Source organism: Macaca thibetana, chromosome 7, assembly GCF_024542745.1.
Source record: "Macaca thibetana thibetana isolate TM-01 chromosome 7, ASM2454274v1, whole genome shotgun sequence".
Classification (NCBI taxonomy): domain Eukaryota; kingdom Metazoa; phylum Chordata; class Mammalia; order Primates; family Cercopithecidae; genus Macaca; species Macaca thibetana.
In genome coordinates, this window is record NC_065584.1 from 143,335,085 (window position 1) to 143,358,701 (window position 23,617).

General features: G+C 41.7%; 2 protein-coding genes across 10 annotated transcripts in view; one reads left to right on the forward strand and one right to left on the reverse strand.

The window, feature by feature from the left end:
• Positions 1-23,617, reverse strand: part of SLTM (SAFB like transcription modulator) — a 263,545-nt gene that overhangs the window by 102,461 nt on the left and 137,467 nt on the right. The gene's annotated exons all lie outside the window — the stretch shown is intronic.
• RNF111 (ring finger protein 111) overlaps positions 9,457-23,617 on the forward strand; it is a 111,496-nt gene continuing 97,335 nt past the window's right edge. For 4 of the 9 annotated variants that reach the window (XM_050796803.1, XM_050796806.1, XM_050796810.1 and 1 more), the window contains exon 1: positions 9,457-9,855. The gene's annotated coding sequence lies outside the window, so the exon portion shown is untranslated. Of the gene's footprint in view, positions 9,856-9,923; positions 10,192-23,617 lie in introns of those variants that run through there. The other 5 variants (XM_050796807.1, XM_050796805.1, XM_050796809.1 and 2 more) reach the window with 2 other exon arrangements.

The following is a 23,617-nucleotide window of genomic DNA, read 5'->3' on the forward strand; positions in this document are numbered from 1 at the left end:
CAGCCTGGCCAACATGGTGAAACCCTGTCTCTACTAAAAATACAAAAATTAGCCAGACGTGGTGGTGTGCACCTGTAGTCCCAGGTACTCAGGAGGCTGAGGCAGGAGGATCACTTGAACCTGGGAAGCGGAAGCTGCAATGGGCCAAGATTGCACCACTGCACTCCAACCTGGCAACAGAGTGAGACTCCGTGCCAATAGAGTGAGACTCGGTCTCAAAAAACAAAAACAAACAATAAAAAAAAAGTTTATCTTGGACTCTTTCATGTTATAGGTTTTCTGCAAATATCTGGCATTTCTGGATTGGTTTGTTTGTGTTTGAGATGGAGTCCCACTGTGCTGCCCAGGCTGGAATGCAGTGGCACGATCTCACCTCACCGAACCTCCATCTCCCAGGCTTAAGCAATCCAGAGCCTCAGCCTCCTAAGTAGTTGGGAACACAGACACACACCACCACACCCAACTAATTTTTTGTATTTTTGGTAGAGGCTGGTCTTGAATTCCTGAGCGATTTGCTCACCTCATCCTCCCAAAGTGCTAGTGTTACAGGCGTGAGCCACAGCACCCGGCCCGACATTTCTTAATTTAATTCTTTTTTGTAGAGATGGGGTCTTGCTATGTTGCCCAAGCCAGTCTTAAATTCCTGGGCTCTAGCGATTCTCCCACCTCAGCCTCACAAAGTGTTGGGATTACAGGCATGAGCCACCGTGCTCAGACCTATCTGGCATTTCTTGGTTGTCAATAAATGTATTTTTAAACGTAGTGCATTAATGAAAACTAAATGTGGCTGGGCGCGGTAGCTTACACCTGTAATCCCAACACTTTAGAAGGCCGAGGTGGGCGGATCACTTCAGGCCAGGAGTTCAAGACCAGCCTTGACAACATAGCGAAACCCCGTGTCTACTAAAAATACAAAAATTAGCTGGGCATGGTGGTGCACACCTGTAATCCCTGCTACTCGGAAGGCTGAGGCAGGAGAGTTGCTTGAACCCGGGAGGTGGGGTTTGCAATGAGCCGAGGTGGTGCCACTGCACTCCAGCCTGGGCGACAGAGGAAGACCTTGTCTCAAAAAAAAACCAAAACTAAAACCAAGAAAACCCTAAGTGTGATGTCTGTGTGGAAGGGTGCTGCCTGCCGCCAGGCATGTGTGGGCAGGTGGGGCCTATACATCTTAGAATGTGAAGTATTTATCCCTGCTTGTCTCACCAGCTGTTCTGGTTCTTCTCAACTATTTCAATCTGTTTCTTTACAGAACTCCCTACTCCTGTTTTTAGCCTAGGACTTAAAGGCCTAGATGCCACATTTTCTTTACGTGGTGAGAGAGTGGTGAAAAGGTTTCACTGGACTGTGCCCAGAGAGACTTAAGATTTATCTCTTCCGGTTTCATTTCTACGTTTTACTCTTAACCTCGCTTGCCTTTGGCTTGAGTCCGTAGCCTGTCTTGTATTCTGCAAAGCACAGCAGCTTGCTTGCTGGTGCAGCCTTGTTTGACAGTAGTTAATGGTGTAGCTTTTTTTTTGTTGTTGTTGTTTTGAGATGGAGTCTCGCTCTTGTTGCCCAGGCTGGAGTGCAATGGCTTCATTTTGGCTCACTGCAGCCTCCGCCTGCCGGGTTCAAGTGATTCTCCTGGCTCAGTCCCCTGAGTAACTGGGACTATAAGCGTGCACCACTACGCCTGGCTAATTTTGTATTTTTAGTAGAGACGGAATTTCATCATGTTAGTCAGGCTGGTCTTGAACTTCCCACCTCAGGTGATTCGCCGGCCTCGGGTCCCAAAGTGCTGGGATTACAGGCGTGAGCCACCCTGCCCGGTCGGGTGTAGCCTTTTTACTTTGCTATAACAATCACTAGTCCTCTGATTTTTATCTTCTAGATATTAGGTGGAATAACTTGCTTGCTAATGACCTTCTCCCATTTTCTTGTTTTTGTTTTGTACGTTTTTAATTCCTTTCTCATTTGTCAGTGTGATGTTGGGATGATAAACACCTGTGGCCAGTCTAGTCCATTATCTTCTACTGAAAAAGAAAATTTCATTACATAAAATAATATTTGCTGTATGAAGATTATCTTAAATGTACATCTTTGAGAAAAAAATGCTAGAGCTTCACAGGTTTTGCAAAATGTTCTTGATGTTGAGATGTTTAAGCAATTTTGCTTCAGTAGGTGGCACTCTTTCCTAGTTTAACTCAATTCTAAGTTAGTGAACAGTTTGAAATAGATTTTTCTTATCTGTATAATTTAAATAGATTGGGTTTCAGAGTTTCGTGATCATCAACCTTAATCACTTGATATTTTCAGAATTTAAAAATACTTAAGCAAATTTTAAAATTAAGATATTAAACTAAAATCTCTAATCTTTACAAATTTCTGTTGCATAATAGTGACTTATGTTCTGTCAAAAGTCAGAAATAATTACAATCTTACCAGAAGCCCTGACTACTAAAGGTGTTTGAATTCAAGTTGTCAAATAACTTTTTAAAATTTGCTTTTAGCCCATGGGCACTTTCATTTTATTCTCTTTCTTCTTCTTCTATATCTTTATATCTGAATAGTCCCCCAATATATCAGTGTTTTTAATGTGCTGTGTAATATTTTCTTTTCTTTCTTTTTTTTGAAACATGGTCTCACTGTGTTGCTCTGGCTGGAGTGTAGTGGCTATTCAGTCACGTTCATAGCACATTGCAACCCTGAGTACCTGGGCTCCAATGATCCTCCTGCCTCAGCCTCCTGAGAACAATGTACTATATAATGTGTTTTCTTTTGGTTGTTTTTTTCTTTTGTTTTGTTTTGTTTTTGAGAAGGAGTTTCGCTCTTGTTGCCCAGGCTGGAGTGCAATGGCATGATCTCAGCTCACAGCAACCTCCGCCTCCTGGGTTCAAGTCATTCTCCTGCCTCAGCCTCCAGAGTAGTTGGGATTACAGGCATGCACCACCACGCCCGGTAAATTTTGTATTTTTAGTAGAGATGGTGTTTCTCCATGTTGGTCAGGCTGGTCTCGAACTCTGGACCTCAGGTGATCCGCCCTCCTCCGCCTCCCAAAGTGCTGGGATTACAGGTGTGAGCCACCACGCCCGGCTGTACTATGTAATCTTTTAATTAAACAAAGCACAGTCTCTGCAATCCTATAACTTAAAATCATAATCAAGTATTAGTTTGTGCAATTAAAACCAATACTAATGTAGTTTAGAGAAACTTTTAAATGCTTTTGGAAAACTTTGCATGATCTGTAAATAATAACAAGCAAATGCATCACAGTGTCTTTACTTCCTGTTCTGAATTTGCAACTAAGTAGCCAGTATGTAAATCACACTTGAAATTGTAATATAGCGTTCTCATAAATCTACTTAGGTCTGAAGCAAAGTATGAAATGTTAGAACTTTAAGGCACTTTGGAGGTTATCCAGGCTAACTTTTCAATGATCAGAAACTTGTGATTTTTTTTTTTTTTTTTTTTTTTTTGAGATGGGTCCCACTCTGTCACCCAGGCTGGAGTGCAGTGACATGTTCACAGTTCACTGCAGCCTAAATCTCCCAGGCTCAAGTGATTATCCTGTCTTAGCCTCCTGAGTAGCTGGGACTACAGGCACATGCCATAATATCCAGCTAATTTTTTTTGATTTTTAGTAGGGATGGGGCCTCACTATTTTGCCCAGGCCAGTCTTGAACTCCTAGGTTCAAGTGATTGTCCCAACTTAGCCTCCTAAAGCACTTAAATTACAGATGTGAGCCCCTGCACCTGGCCAGAAACTTGTAAAAAAAAAAAAAAAAAATTGCTAATAGAGGTGAGCGCATTAAAAATTCTGAATTTTAAAAACAGCATTGCAAAAGCATTTCAAGAGTTAACAACAACTTAATGAAAATGCCTACTGGTAAACCTATGACTAACTTTGACCAAGCGTATAAAAATACTGGTAATTAACAGACTAAACTATTTCTGAGAATGGTTACCAGTCAGCTGGAACTCCTCACTTGGGATTCTAGGCTTACATCACCAATGGTGGATGGTAGCTTTCACTTTCATTTTTCTACTCTTTTATCATAAAAATATACTTTCAAAGAATGAGATAGCCTTAGACATGCCCAGAATTTGGCCTGATAACCAGAAACTTATCAGAATATTTGAAGTTTTGCTCATCTGCAAAATTCCAGGCATTCTGTTTCCCCTGGTTAGTCCATAATTTGTTACCTCTGATTTTTAGAAAGAGTCACAGAGATAGTATTAGTTATTGATATTTCTTCTTCTTCTTCTTCTTTTTTTTTTTTTTTGACAGTCTTGCTCTGTTTGTCATGATCTCGGCTCACTGCAACCTCCACCTCCCGAGTTCAAGCAATTCTCCTGCCTCAGCCTCCCAAGTAGCTGGAATTATAGGCGTGTGCCATCACGCCCGGCTAATGTTTTTGTATTTTTAGTAGAGACGGGGGTTCTCCACGTTGGCCAGCCTGGTCTTGAACTCCCGGCCTCAGGTAATCCACCCACCTCGGCCTCCCAAATTGCTGGGATTACAGGCATAAGCCACCATGCCCGGCCTCTCGATATTTCAAATATATCTTGAAAGTTGCCTTCCAAAGACAAATGGAAATTTTTCAATTGGTAAGTACTCATCATAAGTGTATTGTCTTTTGAGGTTATTCTTCTACTAAATAGCTCTTCCATTTTTCAGGATCTATGATTGCATTGATTGCAAAACAGTTTAGTAGTAGGATAAAGGGCTGTGTCTAATCACTATCTTTTCTATCTGTTTCTATCTATGTGTAATAAAGATTATACAGTACTATATGTAGTATATGCTACATATATAATCTTTAAAAATAGTCTCCAATCACATAGCCTGAAATCATTTTTTATCTAGATATGTATTTTTTGAGGTGAAGTCTTGTTCTATTGCCCTGGCTGGAGTGCAGTGGCACAATCTCGGCTCACTGCAACCTCCGCCTCCTGGGTTCAAACAATTTGCCTGCCTCAGCCTGTCGAGTAGCTGGGATTATAGGTGCCCACCACCACATCCAGCTAATTTTTGTATTTTTAGTAGACATGAGGTTTCACTATGTTGGCCAGGTTGGTCTCCAACTCTTGTCCTCAGGTGATCGCCCTTTCCAGCCTCCTAAAGTGCTGGGATTACAAGGATAAGCCACCGCACCCAGCACATACAGAAAATTTTAATAAGGAGCTGTACTACCTCAACTAAATCAGTAGTTATGGAGTCTATAGCATTTTTCATTCAGTTTCAAGTTCCAGTGATATCTTCACATGCCAACAAGAAAATAAAATATTCTGAATCACGAAGTGTTCTGACTAGTTCATCTCTGAGATCCTTTTAATTATTTCCAAAGCTCTACATCTGAGGAAATAGTTCACGAAATACTTTCAAGAATTTCCCAAGATCTTCCTAACTCTTGCATTAAATCTTCAAACTTTTCTCCATTTCTTCCAAAGAGCTCACAAAGCTGACCATATAATTAGTTACTCTCACTTGCAGACTTTATTCAGTTATGAAGTATGCAGTGGATGACGGGCATACCAGGCTTTCTTTCTGACTTTGGTAGTTTGTAGAAATTTTCTTATTCCCTTTGATTGCAGGTGTCTCACTAATTCAGCCCAGTATTTCCATGTTCAGACCAAACTCCCCAAATTCCTGCCAGGCAGATAGTTAGATACTGCTGGCCCATATATGCAGACTAATTTGGTAAACATTATTTGGCTGCAGTTTTAGGAAAGCAGAATTTGGTTTGCAGTGCATTTGGATAACCTTGATCTCTCCACAAGTGAGTAAAATTCATTTTCAGATATTTAAAGTGATTTAAGGATTTCTGGTTTCTTGTGGCAAAATTGAGATTAGAATTCCGTTCTTCTTATTCAGTACAGTTCAATACATGTTTATTGGGCGCTATTTTTCTACTAAAGAGAGACACTTTCTCTGATTTTAAGTTTTGAGACAGGTATAGACGTAAATAATGCTAATACTTAAATGTATGTATAAAGATTGAAGAGAGTACTAAAACTGGAGGGGCGGGAAGAGAGGTAAGGAAATGCTTCATGGAAGAGGGTTTGGAGCAATGGATAAGAATTTGTTAAGCAGGTAAAGCATGGGTGGCAAATGTGGAGAAGGGGGGAGAATTTTGAGACAGAAGGAACTGTGCAAAGGCAGAGAGATAGAAAAAGACATATATCTAGAAGAATATGGAGTTAAGATCGGGTGAGTCTTGAACCTTGTTTGTATTCTGAAGGGTAAGAAACAGTAGAAAAAGAGAGAGGAAAGATAATGGAAATAAAGAGATGCTCAGTTGAGGAACGTTCCCATGGAGGCAGAGGAAATGAGATCCAAAGCTCACATGGCAGAAGTAGCCTTGGATAGGAGAAAGGATAGCCTTTCCACTGAAACACGTGACAGGAAAGAAGTGATTGTACAAATGCAATTGGGTGTGTTAGCTTCATGGGGAAAATTGATAGTTATATAGGAAGAATATATATATATATATATTTTTTTTTCCTGGAGATCTACAAGAAGCTTGAGAAGTCCACTGAGGTCCAGGAAGGGTCAGGCGACAGGATGGGAGCTAGGGGTGGTATGAAGTGGTACGGAAGAATCTGGATTTTGAAGGGCTTCATTTGTCATGCTAAGGATTTTAACTTGAAGGTGATGGAAGGTCATTTAAATATTTTAAGCAATTTAATGTCTAATCAGTTTCTGCCATACTCTAACTGTGGCTTAAGGTTGAGTTTGGGGTGGGGTGGTGACAGTGGTGGAAGCAGAAGCATAGAAATCAGAAAGTTGTTATGTGTAATTCAGGTGAGAGCTGCCTCTTATCCCTACAATCTACCATTATTCCTCTAAATACAACTGCAAAACACCTATCCCTTCAACCTCACTTCTCTTCCGCTCTGGGCTTTGATTTGTTGCCCTTTTTGCCATTATGTTAGTGACTGTTCTGATTTTTTAAATCTCTTCTAGTCACTCTGCACCCAGCGTTTTCCAAAGCTCACATCTTAGTAGATGGTCCCACCTCATGTTTCATAAGGAAGTCAAGTTCATTCAATGAACAAGCCCTCAATTTGCCCCCTGAAGCTAACATACCTAAATTGCAGTCTTCTTCCTTCTCACCTGTTTCAGTGGAAAGGCTGTGCCTTCTCGTATCCAAGGCTAACTTTCCATCTGAGCTTTAAATCTCATTTCCTCTCACTCTGTAGGTATTTTTCTCCATTGAGCATCCCTTTATTTTGTTTATCTTTCCGCTCTTTTTTTCTGCTGACTCTTTTCCTTCAGCATCCCAACAGGGTTCAAGCCCTCACTCTTTTATTTCATCTGGGGTTTCTCAACTGCACTATTAACATTTTGGGCCAAAGAATTCTTTGTTACGTAGAGGCCAGCATCCCTAGCCTCTATCTTAGTGGATAGATGCCAGTAGCCACACCCCTCCTCCCTGAGTTGTAACAACCAACAGTCTCCGGATGTTGCTAAATCATCCCAGCTTTAGAACCACTGATTTAACCCAATATATCCAAAATATTATTTCAACATATAATAAATATTAAAAAGTACTGAGATTTTTAAGTCTTTTTTTTTTGTATTGTACCTTTGAAATTTGATATGGATTTTTCACTTAAAGCACTTCTCAATTTGTACTAGTCACTTTTTTCTTTTCTTTTCTTTTCTTTTTTCTTTTTGAAGAAGGGAGATGGAAAAGGAAAAGGGGAGGGGAGAGGGAGAACAGGAGGGGGTCTAGCCACATTTTAAATGCTCAGCAGCCACATGTGGCTGGTGTCTACCTAATTGAAAAGCACAGGTCAAAAGCTTTAGGAAAAAGGTTAGAGCTGGAAATACAGGTTTGAGAAGTCATGAGATAGTAACAGTGAAAACCATAGGGGAAGATAAGAAAGTCCGGGCAAAATTCTACATTTAAGAGTGAGAAAATAGGAGGATTGAGGAAAATCCTAATCAAATGCTCTTTTAGTTTCCCCACCCAGTCTGCTTTCCTCGATTATTATTGTAATTTTAAAATCATTTGTGTTTTCTTTTTTTTTTTTTTTAATTGAGATGGAGTCTCACTCTGTCGCCCAGGCTGGAGTGCAGTGGCACAATCGTGAGCTCACTGCAACCTCCGCCTCCCAGGTCCCAGCGATTCTGCTGCCTCAGACTCCCGAGTAGCTGGGGTTACAGGCGCCCGCCACGACGCCCGGCTAATTTTTTTGTATTTTTAGTAGAGACGGGGTTTCACCGTGTTAGCCAGGATGGTCTCGATCTCCTGACCTCATGATCCGCCCACCTTGGCCTCCCAAAGTGCTGGGATTACAGGCGTAAGCCACCGCGCCAGGCCTTTTTTTTTTTTTTTCTTGGAGACGGAGTCTCCCTCTGTCACCCGGGCTGGAGTGCAAGGCTTGAGCGTGGCTCACTGCAACCTCCACCATCCTGGATCAAGCGATTCTCCTGCCTCAGCCTCCCGAGTAGCTGGGATTACAGGTTTGCGCCACCACACCGGGCTAATTTTTGTATTTTTAGCGGAGAAGGAGTTTCACCATGTTGGCCAGGCTGGTCTTGAACTCCTGACCTCAGGTAATCCACCCGCCTCGGCCTTCCAAAGTGCTGGGATTACAGGCATGAGCCACCGCGCCTGGCCAAAATCATTTGTTTGCTGAACGATGTGAAGAATATGAGTGAACAAAAAAAGTACTGAAAAAGATGAGTTGATGGCAAAGGGAGGGAATTAATGTTTAGTGCACACTTAAGTGGCGAGTAATGTTCAGAGCATTATATAAACTGTCTCATTTAATCTAACAAGAACCTTTTGAGGTCAATACGTTTTCCCAATTTATAGAGGAGGAAACTAAGATTTATAAGGATCTCATGAATCAGAGAACTCTTAAGTGGCATCACTGGACTTTCGAAAGGAAGTCTGCCTGATGGACTCTAAGGCTCATCCTCTCTCTATCCTCCTAATGCATATAATGACGCATTTGTTATCTACTGACTTTTATAAAATAAACAAGGAGGCTTATGCGATTGTACAGCCCGAGTTCGCAGGAGGTATCTGTTACCACTTTTGATCTGATTCCGGAAGCATCAACAGTGAGGTGCCCTGATCTTTATGTAATTAGCGCATATGATATGGGTATCATTTGTTGTGAAAGACACTAACTCATGATGTTTCTGTTTACGTGTATCTGTAAATATAGTAATTTCTGTAGTTGGTTAATTTTTAGTTACGAAAAAATGAACCAAGATGTAGTCAAGATTTGGCTTAAATGTTGAACGCATAATTACCAAAGAAAATTAAATAATGAGCTTTGTGACACCTTTCAGTTTCGCCAACAGACTGATAAAACCAGTACAAAGGGGGAGGGTCGGGACCGAGGGGGCGGGACGGTGAGAAACGGGAATCGAGCAAGCGCAGAAACAAACAGATGTTAATGGAGGCGTGAAGGCTACTGCGCTCTCACTTTCCGAACTGTCGTAAAGGCCCCTAGTGTCGTGCTCTCCTCGGTAGGGGAGGAACTGGTTAGGCGGCGGCGGCGGCGGCGGCGGCGGTAGGGGAGCAGCGGCAGTGGCGGCGACGGCGAGGAGGTGTTCGGTCTGCGCAGCGTAGAAACGCCCGCAGCTTCAGAGAAGGAGTTCTTGTGGGACCAAATTAGGCATTCTGAACCCACGCCGGCTTAGCTGGGCCGAGTCCAGGCGCTGCCGCACGTACAGTTTTGGTGGCGGTGACAGACACTGCTCTTGACTCTAGGGGCCTGTTAGGCCGACGTCTGAGGCGCAGATCGCTGGCTCTCGACGCATTACTCTTTACGCCTTACATTTCTGTCTTCCTTCCTGGGTCAGTGATTCCCGGACCCTGGAAGAGAAGAGGGTGGCTAATGATTAAGGTGAGGGGAACAGGGGGGAGGGGATCCATTGGAGGCCGCGCGTGCGCGCAACGGGGGAGGGGCCGGCCTGGAGGGGAGAAAGAGGAAGGGCTGCGGCCGCGGAAGGCTGGGGTCGGCGACCGGCCGGTTATCTCTGGCCCAGTGGTGATTTAGGGTCTGGGTCTCCGCAGACGATTTGTGTTTGGGCAAGGCTTTCGTCTACCGACACACCCACAGCCTACAGTGAGGAAGTGTGGGTGAGGGGATTTCTCTCCCTCTTCCGACTCTCCCTAGAGTCTCAGGATGGGGGCTGAGGACGGAGGCGTAGGAGTGCGATTTGACAATGGAGTGATGAAGGTAACCCGGACCCGGGGAGTTGGGGGGCGCTAAGTCAGCCCTGACGGCTAGGGAGCCGCCTGCTGCTGCTGTGATCAAGGAAACGTAGTCCGCGGAACAGCTGAAATACAGACGCGTCTGATTTTGTATGGAGTTGTCTTGTTGGTCATTTAAAAAGAAGCTGAATGTTTTTACTATTGTCCTTAGATAATTTATCAGAGACAGTGTCAGTGCTGTAGTGGGAATATCTGTTCAGTGCAGCAGAAATAGATTTGTCACAACAGTTCTTAAATAGGTTATAGTAGATGTTTACAGAGGGTATTTCTCAACCCAAGTGTAAGTTTTGATTATTCAAAAAATACCAGGAAGTATAGGGTATTCATTTAATTTGTTCATGTGTATAGTGTGGGGTGACTCCATTGTATTGTTGTAAGCTTTCCTGTTTTTTGATTTATGTGCGGCATTAATTTAGAATTCTCTTGAATGGTAAGATGCCAACTGACATAGACTACGTTTTGTAGGAGTTCCTGTAGCTTTTGAACCTGACAATCTAAACTTTATTTCATTTGGTATTTTATTTATAATTTTCTTGTTTTAGGGGCCTCTTCAACTAAAAAGAACAAACTGGGAAAAGATAAGCTAAGATTCCATTTCCTTTCTCATTTTTGTTTTTGTGTGTGTGTGTGTGTGTGTGATGCTTGTAAATGCTTGAATGTGATTTTGAGATTACCATACACAAGTTCTGTAACACTGGACTTAGCTTTATTACAGTAAAGATACACCTTTTGATCGTTTGTTACTGTATGTATTTTTGTAAAAATCTTCATGTCAATATAAGCCACATTGTTTCACCCTAGTCTGGTTATGTTTGTGAGGTAAAACAGATGGATAAGAAGGAGGTCCTTTTACTTTTAAAATAATTTTATGTTGATTTTTTTTAAAAGCCTTGATTTATCTTATTTTGGACACTTTCTTGCCATTTAACCTTGGACAGATGACTATCATCTGTCTCCTGCTCATTTGTTTGTGACCAAAGATTCACAATAGTATTCTAAGAATTGATGAGGGTGTTTGTAAATTGGTCTAAATAATATTATAGGAAAAAGTAGGAAGAGTGAGTCTCCCCTTGTTTATCACGAGTGCTATATCATGTGCAGATCCTTCTGTCACTTTTTAACTTTTGTTTGGTGTCTGTTGGCCACATGTTTGCTAGTTATTTCACCTGACATAGAATTGGTTTTTAAAGAAAGATATAAACAAAGTGACTCCATTTTGGTGAAAAATGCATTACAAAAGAGGTTACACCTTAACGAATTTCACTGTGGTACTCCGTTTCTACAGATTATTGAGAGAGAGCTATTCTGATGTTTAAGAGAACAGCACCTTGCTTGTATAAAGCTAAGGTATAGTCATTTAGCAGATACTCCTAGTTATTTTACTTTAAAATAAAAAATATAAAAGAAACTAATTGAATCAAACCGTTTAGATTTTTAGATGCTTTTGTTGTTGTTGTTATAGTTTAAAGAGGGGTTTCTGTATTATGCTTTACTTGAGGCATACTTATGTGCCCTTCTTTTGCCTTTTTCTCCCCTTTTGGGCTAAGACTTCAGTAGGAAATAAAAGAGACTATCTGAAAAATGATAGAAGTTAAAATATGTTATAACCTGACATTAACATTCTATGGGTAACATTATCTTATGAAATAATATAGGACTAGAGACAGAAGATCTAGATTTTAGATCTATCTTTGCTTGCTATACATTAGATCCCCGAGTTTATTGTTAACCCTCCTTGGGCTTCAGGTCTCTCTGTTTAAGTGAGAATTGTAGACTAGATAACTGGTTTTCTCTAGGTCCCAAATCTAACGGTTTGTATATCTAGTTAGGTTTTTGGTATTCGTTGTTTTATTCGTCGTAATCAAATCCCCGGAAAGAAATGCTGTACAGAAAGCATCAGTTTCCTCATGAAATGTGTGTGTGTAAAACCTATGGTGAAACTGAGAGCCAGGTGTCGTGGCTGACCCCTGTAATCCCAGCATTTTGGGAGGCCAAGGCGAGTGGATCACTTGAGGTCAGGAGTTCGAGACCACACTGGCCAAAATGGTGAAACCCCATCTCTACTGAAAATACGAAAAATTAGCCAAGCTTAGTGGTGTGTGCCTGTAGTTCCAGCTGCTTGGGAAGCTGAGGCAGGAGAATGGCTTAAACCTGGGAGGCGGAGGTTGCAGTAAGCTGAGATCGTGCCACTCACTGCACTCCAGCTTGGGCAACAGGGCGAGACTATTTTTCAAAACAAACAAACAAACAAACTATGATTGTTGTTCCACATATTATTGTTATTGTTGTCCCATTGTAGATATTAATTACTCAAGCTTTAATAGCTTTCAGATGGTACTAAAAATGAAATTTTTTATTACTCCTGGTAACATTTTAAAAATCATCCTGAATAATTTGTTTTTCTTTCAGAAACCTGTAATTATTGTTCAGTAAAAGTCCACAATTACATTTGGATGTCTTAAACCTCTGTTTGCTTCTTTCCTACATCCTACAGATTCTTGGTAACAGCTGGCTCAGGTTTCTACAGGTACTCAATTTATGTCATTACATGAGGAGTGAATTACAAATGTTTAAAGACAAATACTTAGCTGAGGCTGGGGGCGCTTGCTTATGCCTGTAATCCCAGCACTTTGGGAAGCCAAGGCGGGTGGATCATGAGGTCGGGGGTTCAAGACCAGCCAGGCCAACGTGGTGAAACCCTGTCTCTACTAAAAAAAAATACAAAAATTAGCCGGGCATGGTGGTGGCACGTGCCTGTAATCCCAGCTGCTCGGGAGCTAAGGCAGAATTGTTTGAACCCGGGAGATGGAGGTTTCAGTGAGCTGAGATCATGCCACTGCATTCCAATCTGGGCAACAGAGCAAGACTCTGTCTCAAAAAAAAAAAACACAAAACAACAAAAAAGTCTCCAAATACTTAGCTGAGCTTACATTTTAAAGAGCAGTACTGCATTATTATGTGGATACATTTATTGAATGTTTCATGTTCTAGGCACAGTCACTGTTCTTCAGTGAAGGCACTCTGCCTTCATGGAGCTGACATTCTGTTGTGTGTGGGGGAACATAATAAACAGAATGGTTTCAGGTAGTGGTGAGTGCCGTGAAGAAAATAGGACCATGTGATATGGCATGGATGGAAATGGTTTTACTATAGATTGAGTGGTTAGGGAGGGCCTTTTTAGAGGTGGTAATTTGACCTGTGACTGCAATTACTAGAAAAAATCCGCCATAGTGACGATTTGGAGGAAGACTGCTGCAGATAGCAGGAATAGCAAATGCATTAGATGAGGTTTGATTCTAGAGAATCTACAAATGTAAATTAATTATTTGGTTTGTCTGTTAAGCTTTTCATATTTGCTGCCAGATGATGCAGACAGATTAAAATTATTTTATGTGTAGTAACCAAATATAATATGTTGTGGTGTTTAAACCCTGACTCAAACCAATTGTAGAAAGTCATTTTTGAAACACTGGGGGAAATCTGAATATGGATGGGTATTATATGATATCAAGGAGTTATTGTAACTTTGTTAGGGATGATAATGGCCTTATGTTCATGTAAGAAAATGCCCACTTTTTATTAGTGATAGAGACTGAAGAATTAGGGAGAAAACTTGCAAATGTCTGGTATTTTATTTTATTTTATTTTATTTTGAGATGGAGTTTCCCTCTTGTTGCCCAAGCTGCAGTACAGTGGTGTGATCTCGGCTCACTGCAGCCTCCACCTCCCGGATTCAAGCAATTCTACTGCCTCAGGCTCCCGAGTAGCTGGAATTACAGGAGCGCGCCACCACGCCTGCTGACTTTTTATATTTTTAGTAGAAACAGATTTTCACCATGTTAGCCAGGCTGGTCTTGAACTCCTGATCTCAGGTGATCCAGCCGTCTTGGCCTCCCAAAGTGCTGGGAAAGGCGTGAGCCACCGTGCCCAGAGATGTCTGTTATTTTAAACAGATACCAGATAAAAACCAAAAAAAGCAGTGGAGGGAGATGAGATAGATGAAGCAGGTCAGGCACAATCTGGATAATTGTTGGATTGTGGTGATGGGTACATGGATATTAATATTGTTCTCTGCTTTTGTGAGGTTTGAAAATGTTCATATTTTAAAATATATTTTTTTTTGGCTGGGCCCAGTGGCTCGTGCCTGTAATCCTAGCACTTTGGGAGGCTCAGGAAGGTGGATTGCTTGAGCCCAGGAGTTCGAGACCAGCCAGGGCAACGTGATGAAATTCTGTCTGTACCAAAAAATTACAAAAATTAGACAGGCATAATGGCATATGCCTGTAGTCCCAGCTACTCGGGAGGCTGAGGTGAGAGGATGGCTTGAGCCCAGGAGGCAGAGGTTGCCATGAGCTGAGATTGTGCCACTGCACTCCAGCTACTTGGGAGGCTAAGGTGAGAGGATGGCTTGAACCCAGGAGGCAGAGGTTGCAGTGAGTCGAGATTGTGCCACTGCACTCCAGCCTGGGTGACAAAGCCAGCAGACCCTATCTCAAATGAGTAAATGAAATATAATAAAATAATATTTTTTTGAAAATGTTCATTCATATTTAGGCTGGACATGGCGGTGTACACACCTGTAATCCTAGCACTTTGGGAGGCTGAGGCAGGCGGCTCACCTGAGGTCAGGAATTTGAGACCAGCCTGCCCTACATGGCAAAATCCTGTCTCTACCAAAAAATACAAAAGCAGGTGGGCATGGTGGCGGGTGCTTGTAATCCCAGCTACTCGGGATGTTGAGGCAGGAGAATGACTTGAATCCAAGAGGCAGAGGTTGCAGTGAGCCAAGATTGCGCCACTGCACTCCAGTCTGGGTAACAGAGTAAGATTCCATTTCAAGAAGAAAAAGAAAATGTTCAATCATATTTAAAAATGTCTTAAAACAATTTGTGAAAGTGGCCAGGTGAAATGGCTCACGCCTGTAATCCCGGCACTTTGGGAGGCCGAGGCGAGTGGATCGAGACCAGCCTGGCCAACATGGTGAAACCTTGTCTCTACTAAAAACACAAAAATAAAGAAAATAAAAATACAAATACAAAAATTAGCTGGACGTAGTGGTGGGTGCCTATAATCGCAGCTACTTGTGAGGCTGAGACAGGAGAATCGCTTGAACCCAGGAGGTGGAGATTGCAGTGAGCTGAGATTGTGCCACTGCACTCCAACCTGGGTGACAGAGTGAGACTCTGTCTCAAAAAAATTTGTAAAAGTACCGTATTTAATTGTCTCTTCCCTTCCCAGTTTCTTTTCATTTTGATAAAATACAGTATTTTGTTTCTATTTGTAAATGTTCAGTATTTATTCAACAAACAGGAGTGTTGTATTTCAGGCACTGTGGCAGTGCTTGAGTTACAACAAAGGGCAGGCTCTTAACACCTGCCTGTAAGGGGCTTATGGCTTGCTGGTTCAGCAGTGTGGATTGTGTTAACATGAAAAAGATTTCTGTATTTTCCTGAGGGCATACAGGATTAGCATCTTAGTTTAGTATGTATGTGATTGGATTCTTAAAAAGTATTTTTCCTTCTTTACAGAATACAAAATTTAAGAAATTCTAGGCCGGGCGCGGTGGCTCAAGCTTGTAATCCCAGCACTTTGGGAGGCCGAGACGGGCGGATCACGAGGTCAGGAGATCGAGACCATCCTGGCTAACCCCATGAAACCCCGTCTCTACTAAAAAATACAAAAAACTAGCCGGGCGAGGTGGCGGGCGCCTGCAGTCCCAGCTACTCGGGAGGCTGAGGCAGGAGAATGGCGTAAACCCGGGAGGCGGAGCTTGCAGTGAGCTGAGATCCGGCCACTGCACTCCAGCCTGGGCGACAGAGCGAGACTCTGTCTCAAAAAAAAAAAAAAAAAAAAAAAAAAAGAAATTCTATATATGGCTAGGTGTCAAATCTGAATCAATGTTGTAGTCATTTTCCTTATTCATATATACTGTAGGGCACTCGAATAAATTACTTATTTTATTATCTTTTGACATCCCAATTTGTTGTTACTTTAATTAATTAATTTTTTTTTTTTGGACAGAGTCTCACTCTGTGGCCCAGGCTGGCGTGCAGTGGCACCATCCTGACTCATTGTTACCTCCACCTCCCAGGTTCAAGTGATTCTCCTGACTCAGCCTTCCAAGTAGCTGGAATTAGAGGTGCACGCCACCACGCCCAGCTTATATTTTATATTTTTGGTAAAGACGGGGTTTCACTATGTTGGCCAGGCTGGTCTTAAACTCCTGACCTCAAGTGATCTGCCCGCCTCGGCCTCCTAAAGTTCTGGGATTACAGTCATGAGCCACCATGCCCGGGTACTTAAATTTTTTATTTTGACATAATTTCAAACTTACAGAAAGATTTAAAAAATAGTACTGAGAACTCCTGAATACCCATTATTCAGATTCACCAATTTTTAATGTTGTCATACTTGCCTTCTTATTTTCTCTCTCTCTTTTTTTTTTTTTTTTTTTTGAGATGGAGTCTTGCTGTGTTGCCCAGGCTGGAGTGCAGTGGTGTGATCTCGGCTTGCTGTAACCTCTGTCTCCCAGGTTCAAGCGATTCTCCTGCCTCAGCCTCCTAAGTAACTGAGATTACAGGTGCCCGCCACCACGCCCAGCTAATTTTTGTATTTTAGTTAGAGACGAGGTTTCACCATCTTGGCCAGGCTGGTCTCAAATCCCTGACCTCAAGTGATCAGCCTACTTCAGCCTCCCAAAGTGCTGGGTCTATAGGCATGAACCACTGTGCCTGGCCCCTTATTCTCTTTTGAATCATTTAGAAGTAAATTGCTTACATCATGCCCATTATATTACATTATGCCTATTTGTTTCTAAATATTCACTGTGTATTGTGTTCTTTTGCATTATCACTGCACCAGTTACCAAATTCTGGAAATTTAACTTTGATAATATTAATCTACAGCTCATTTTCCAGTTTTGTCAAATTGTCCCAATAATAGCATTTATCCCTTTACAGCATTTTCCTCATAGGACCCAGTTCAAGATCACAAAATGCATTTAGTTTTCATATCTCTTTAGTCTCCTGTAATGTGAAACAGTGTACCTAATAAGCAATCTGTGGGGATAACTTTGAGATAGTGCAGATACTCTGCTCCTCATCAGATCATCCTGTTCCTCATCACTCCCCACATCCCCCAAGGCCCATGTAGCATCTATTGATGTTTCTTGCGTATACTCATCTTTACTCTGATGGTTGGAAAGGGTTTATTTTGTAAGTCATCCATTTTCTTCACTAATGGACATTCTTTTATAAGGAAGAGACATTCTTTTATCTCATTAATATAGAATCGTGTGTTCCCTGTTTTATTCAGTGGGTTATAACCCATTATTACCTTTATTTTGATGTTCAAATTGTCCCAGATTTGTCCATTAGGAGCCTTTCCACGTGGGCTCCTGTATCTTTTTAACTTGTCCTCTTTTTTGTTTTTGAGACAGAGTCTCACTCTGTCGCCCCCAGCCGGAGTGCAGTGGCACGATCTCGGCTCACTGCAACCTCTGCCTTCCAGGTTCAAGCAGTTCTCTGCCTCAGCCTCCCAAGTAGCTGGGATTATAGGCATCCGCCACCACCCCTGGCTAATTTTTGTATTTTCTTTTTTTTTTTTTTTTTTTTGAAACAAAGTCTGGCTCTGTTGCCCAGGCTGGAGTGCAGTGGCGCGATCTCGGCTCACTGCGGCTCACTGCAAGCTCCGCCTCCCGGGCCCATGCCATTCTCCTGCCTCAGCCTCCCGAGTAGCTGTGACCACAGGTGCCCGCCACCGCGCCCGGCTAATTTTTTTTTTTTGTATTTTTAGTAGAGACGGGGTTTCACCGTGTTAGCCAGGATGGTTTCGATCTCCTGACCTTGTGATCCGCCCACCTCAGCCTCCCAAAGTGCTGGGATTACAGGCGTCAGCCACTGCGCCTGGCTTAATTTTTGTATTTTTAGTAGAGGTGGGGTTTCACCATCTTGGCTAGGCTGGTCTTGAACTCCTGACCTCGTTATCCCCCTGCCTTGGCCTCCCAAAGTGCTGGGATTACAGGCATGAGCCTCCATGCCCAGCCTTTGTTTTTTGTTTTTTTTTTTTTTAAAGTATTTCCTGTGTTTCTGGCGCAGCAACATGTTGCAAGCGCATCTTCTTTCTTTCCTGTGTCAGTCTTGGAATGAGCCATTTTCCATGGAACCCTGGTTCCTTTTAGTGGGCAATCCAATTTGCTGTTGTGTTATTTATATACAGGAAGAAACATTTTTCCTGCATCAGGACATCGCTAGGAAACTAAATTTAAATTAGATTTTTGGTGGTAGGTTTATATTTCTTTGAAGATTTTATGAAATAATCACCTCAGATTCAGCAATTTATTATCACAAAGCAATTTTTTTCTTGTTTTGTTTTTCAAATACATGATGAGTTATATTCTGATACGTTCTTTTTTTTTTTTTTTTGAGATGGAGTCTGGATCCGTGCCCAGGCTGGAGTGCAGTGGCGCGATCTCGGCTCACTGCAAGCTCCGCCGCCCGGGTTCACGCCATTCTCCTGCCTCAGCCTCCCGAGTAGCTGGGACTACAGGTGCCCGCCACTACGCCCGGCTAATTTTTTTGTGCTTTTAGTAGAGACGGGGTTTCACTGTGTTAGCCAGGATGGTCTTGATCTCCTGACCTTGTGATCCGCCCACCTCGGCCTCCCAAAGTGCTGGGATTACAGGCGTGAGCCATCGTGCCCGGCCCTGATACGTTCTTAATTGTGATCATATGAAATGAAGAAAAAAAGATTGTGTGTGTGTGTTTAGCCACTTAACTGTTTATTAAAAAACTAAAGTTTATACTTTTAACTGTTTTTAACTAAGTCATCAGGCATTCTAATCTGAAGAAAACTGTTGCTTTTCGATGAAGTTTAAAGTGAATTTTAAAAATTGGGCTGGGTGTGGTAGCTCACACCTGTAATCCCAGCACTTTGGGAGGCCGAGGCAGATGGATTACTTGAGGCCAGGAGTTCAAGATTAGCTTGGCCAACCTGGTTAAACCCCACCTCTACTAAAAAATACAAAAAAAGTAGCCAAGCGGGGTGATGCATGCCTATAATCCCAGCTACTCAGGTGGCTGGGGCAGGAGAATCGCTTGAACCTGGGAGGTGGAGGTTGCAGTAAGCGGAGATCACGCCACTGTACTCCAGCCTGGGCAACAGAGCAAGACTCTGTCTTAAAAATAAATATATAAATAAATAAATAAAGTTATAAAACAGAATTTCTGTATGTGATTGAAAACTCACCAGTACATTCTTTTTTTTTCCCCCTGGGCAGTTACTGTTACATCTTGGTATATTTCATAGCCGGTTTCTCACCTGTGTATGGATATTTGCTTTATTTACTTATTCAACCTAACTTAATATGTGTTTTTTCAAAGTAGTATTTTGAATATTTTAAATTTTCAACTAATTAATATCTGTACATGGTTTTAAAAGTCAATTTCAAAAGACATATAATGAAGGCCGGGCGCGGTGGCTCAAGCCTGTAATCCCAGCACTTTGGGAGGCTAAGGCAAGCGCATCACAACGTCAAGAGATCAAGACCATCCTGGCCAACATGATGAAACCCCATCTCTACTAAAAATACAAAATTAGCAGGGCGTGGTGGCACATGCCTGTAATCCCAGCTACTCGGGAGGCTGAGGCAGGAGGATGGCTTGAAACCAGAAGGCAGAGGTTGCAGTGAGCCGAGATTGCACCACTGCACTCCAGCCTGGTGACAGTGTGAAACTGTTTCAAAAAAAAAAAAAAAAAAATTGTTAATTTATTAATGTTGATTCTTGAGCACATGTGTGTTTTATATTCCATGTGACAAAATGGGAAGTTTTGTTGTTTTTTTTTTTTAACTTTAAGTTCAGGGCTGTAAGTGCAGGTTACATAGGTAAACTTGTGTTATAGGTTTTGTTGTACAGATTATTTCACCACCCAGGTATTAAGCCTAGTACCCACTAGTTATTTTTCCTTATCCTCTCCCTCCTCCCACCCTCCACCCTCTGAAAGATTCCAGTGAGTGTTCTTCCCCTTGGTGTGTCCGTATGTTCTTGGGAAGGTTGTTGCAGGGTCTTCCACTGCATACCAAAGTATGATGCTTATTTTGAGAAAAGAACTTGTTTGATTTAGTTATAAGCTGGATTAGCAAACTAGTCACTTTTTTCATGGAACACATTTTTACTTGAAAGAAGCAAACTGTATTTATGTGAACTCGGATATTTTTACATATTTTCTCAAAAATAAATGAAGTGAGCCTTTCACTTCATGAAAAACAAATGACAGAATTTATTGCCAAGATAAAATTCAGACTTTCAAGCAAAAATTAGAATTGTGGAAAACTCCTATCAGTCACTGTAATTTTGGCAGTTTCTCAGGACTTTGCAATGAGATTGGTTGTGTTATTAACAAATGATTTTTTTTTTTAACTGTTACATAATGAAATGTGTCATGTTTGAAAGAGGTACATAACTTGGTGAAACAATATTTTTCAGATGACCATGATGTTACAAAGTCATGTCTGGGTGAAAGGTCTATGTAAAGTGCAGTATTGAACAGTTGATTTTTCACTGAGATAGTACGAGGTTTCACTGATATGGTTTCAGATTCCACATTGCAATTAAGTTCAAGCTGCCTTTGTAAAGTATTGGGGTAGTATCAAAGAGGAATAGCACCCACACTTACCTGAAAAGGTTTTTGAAAATACTACTCCCTTTTTCAACTACATATTTGTGTGAAACTGGATTTTTTTATAATTTAACCAGAACAGCATATCATGATAGATTGAATACAGATGGAAATGTGACAATCCAGCTTTCTTCTGTTAAGCTAGCCATTAGAGAGATTTGCAAAAAATGTGTAGTATTACCACTCATTAAATTTTTGAAAATATTTTAATAAAAGTTTCTTTTATTAGATATAGTGGGTTTGCAGTGGTTTTTTTTTTGTTTTGTTTTTTTGTTTTTTTGTTTTATTTTTTGAGATGGAGTCACACTCTGTCACCCAGGCTGGAGTGCAGTGGTGCAATCTCAGTTCACTGCAACCTTGGCCTCCCAGGTTCAAGTGATTCTGCTACCTCAGCCTCCTGAGTGGCTGGGATTACAGGCATGCATCACCATACCCGGCTAATTTTTGTATTTTTAGTAGAGACGGGGTTTCACTATGTTGCCCAGGCTGGTCTTGAACTCCTGACCTCAAGTGATCCACCCACCTCAGCCTCCTCAAGTGCTGGGATTACAGGTGTGAGCCACCGCATCTGGCCTATTACTGCAGTTTTAAAATAATACATTTTAAAGCATTTATGAGTTTTACTTTCTAATAGGGTAAGCGTATTAGTTCATTCTTGCACTGCTATAAATACCTGAGACTGGGTAATTTATAAAGAAAAGGGGTTTAATTGGCTGAAGGTTCCATAGGCTGTATAGGAAGCGTGGCAGCATCTGCTTCTGGGGAGACCTCAGGGAGCTTTTACTCATGGTAGAGGGCAAAGCAAGAGTAGGTGTCTTACATGGTGGGAGCAGGAGAGAAGGGGGAGGTGCCACATAATTTTAAACAACCAGATCTCATGAGAAGTCCATAACGAGAACAGCACCAAAGGGATGGTGTGAACCTTTAGAAACTGCCCCGATAATCCAGTCACCTCCCAGCAGGCCCCACCTCCAACACTGGGAATTACACTTTGACCTGAGATTTGGGTGAGGACACAGATCCAGACCATATCAGTAAGTGTCAATAGATATAAAAGCTTTTTCAGATCTTCCAATGATTTTTGTTTCCTTTTTTTTTTTTTAGTCAGGGTCTCTCTCTCATACCCAGGCTAGAGTGCAGTGGTGAGATCTTAGTTCACTACATTCTTTGCCTCCTGGGCTCAGGCAGTCCTCCCACCTAAGCCTCCGAAGTAGCTGGGACTACAAGCATGTACCACCACACTTGGCTCATTTTTCTATTTTTAGTAGAGACGGGTTTCACCATGTTGTTCAGGCTGGTCTCAAACTCCTGGGCCCAAGCAATCCACAGTGCCTGGCCAATTTTTAAGATTATGAAGATCCTCAGGAACGGGTGCGGTGGCTCACATCTGTAATCCCAGCACTTTGGGAGGCCGAGGCAGGTGGATCACCTGAGGTCAGGAGTTCGAGACCAACCTGGCCAACATGGGGAAACCCTGTCTCTACTAAAAATACAAAACAGCCGGGTGTGGTGGCGGGCACCTATAATCCCAGCTATTCAGGGAGGCTGAGGCACAACAGTTGCTTGAACTGGGAGGCGGATGTTTCAGTGAGCTAGATCGCACCACTCCACTCCAGCCTGGGTGGCAGAGCCGAACTCTGTCTCAAAAAAAAAAAAAAAAAAAAAAAATAACTGCTGCTCCAGAAATTAACCAGTTTTTGATGAGCCTGCTATTCTCCTTTCACACCATCTTTCAGTTATGTCAGAATTTTTGATTATGTTAAACAACAATTCAGCAAATGCCTATTGAAAGCCAAATATGTGTTCTAAGCTTTTGGGCATATAGTAGTGATCAAAACAAAATCTCTGCTCTGGTGAGGAAACAAATTTTGTGGATGGTGATTATGGAAATAAGTGACCTGGAAAAGGAAGATAGAGGGTTGGGTTAACTTTATATTTTTATTTTTTTGCCTTTCCACGAAAATTTTGATGTTGGTATTAACTACTAATGTAAGGTGCTCAGGGAAGGTATCATGGATAAGGAAACATTTGAACACAGATGTAAAGGAAGTGAATGAGTGAGCCTCGTGATTATCTGGGGGAAGAGCATTGAAGGCAGTGTGACTAGCCGTAGCGTGCTTGACCTCCTTGAGAAATAGCCTAGAAACAATGGGGGCTTTCGTGGAGTAGGTGAGGAGGAGAATGGTAGTCTCTGGGAACAGAGGTATCAGGGGCTCATGTTCTTCAGTTATATGACACACTTATATTACCTCGGGTAACTTCTTAGCCATTTTTTACCTCTCTTCTCTTTTCTGGATTTCCTGTCAGTCAGGTAACAGGATTCTATTGCCATCTCTACTTTGTTCCTATTTTTGTTGTTGATTTAAAAAAAGAATTCCTTTTACTATCAATTTATTGGGGATTGGAGGGAGATTTGAGATAAAGGTCTTGTATAACTTACCATGTTGTTAAAAGATGTGAACTTCTGCTTTTGATAATCATGATAATTTTGCCAGAAAAAGTTATATTAGTGACATGGAACTGGGCTCTGTACATTGGTGAATAGGTTCGCTTTAGAAAGCCTAAGTCTATTTTGACAGCTAGGGTCTTTAATAGAAAATACTTAATACTTTTATTAAGTGAGGAAAATCATGTGATATAAGATTTGTTACAGAACACCTACAAAAGCTATATTATCATGGGATTTTATTTTATTTTTTATGAAATCATTTTTA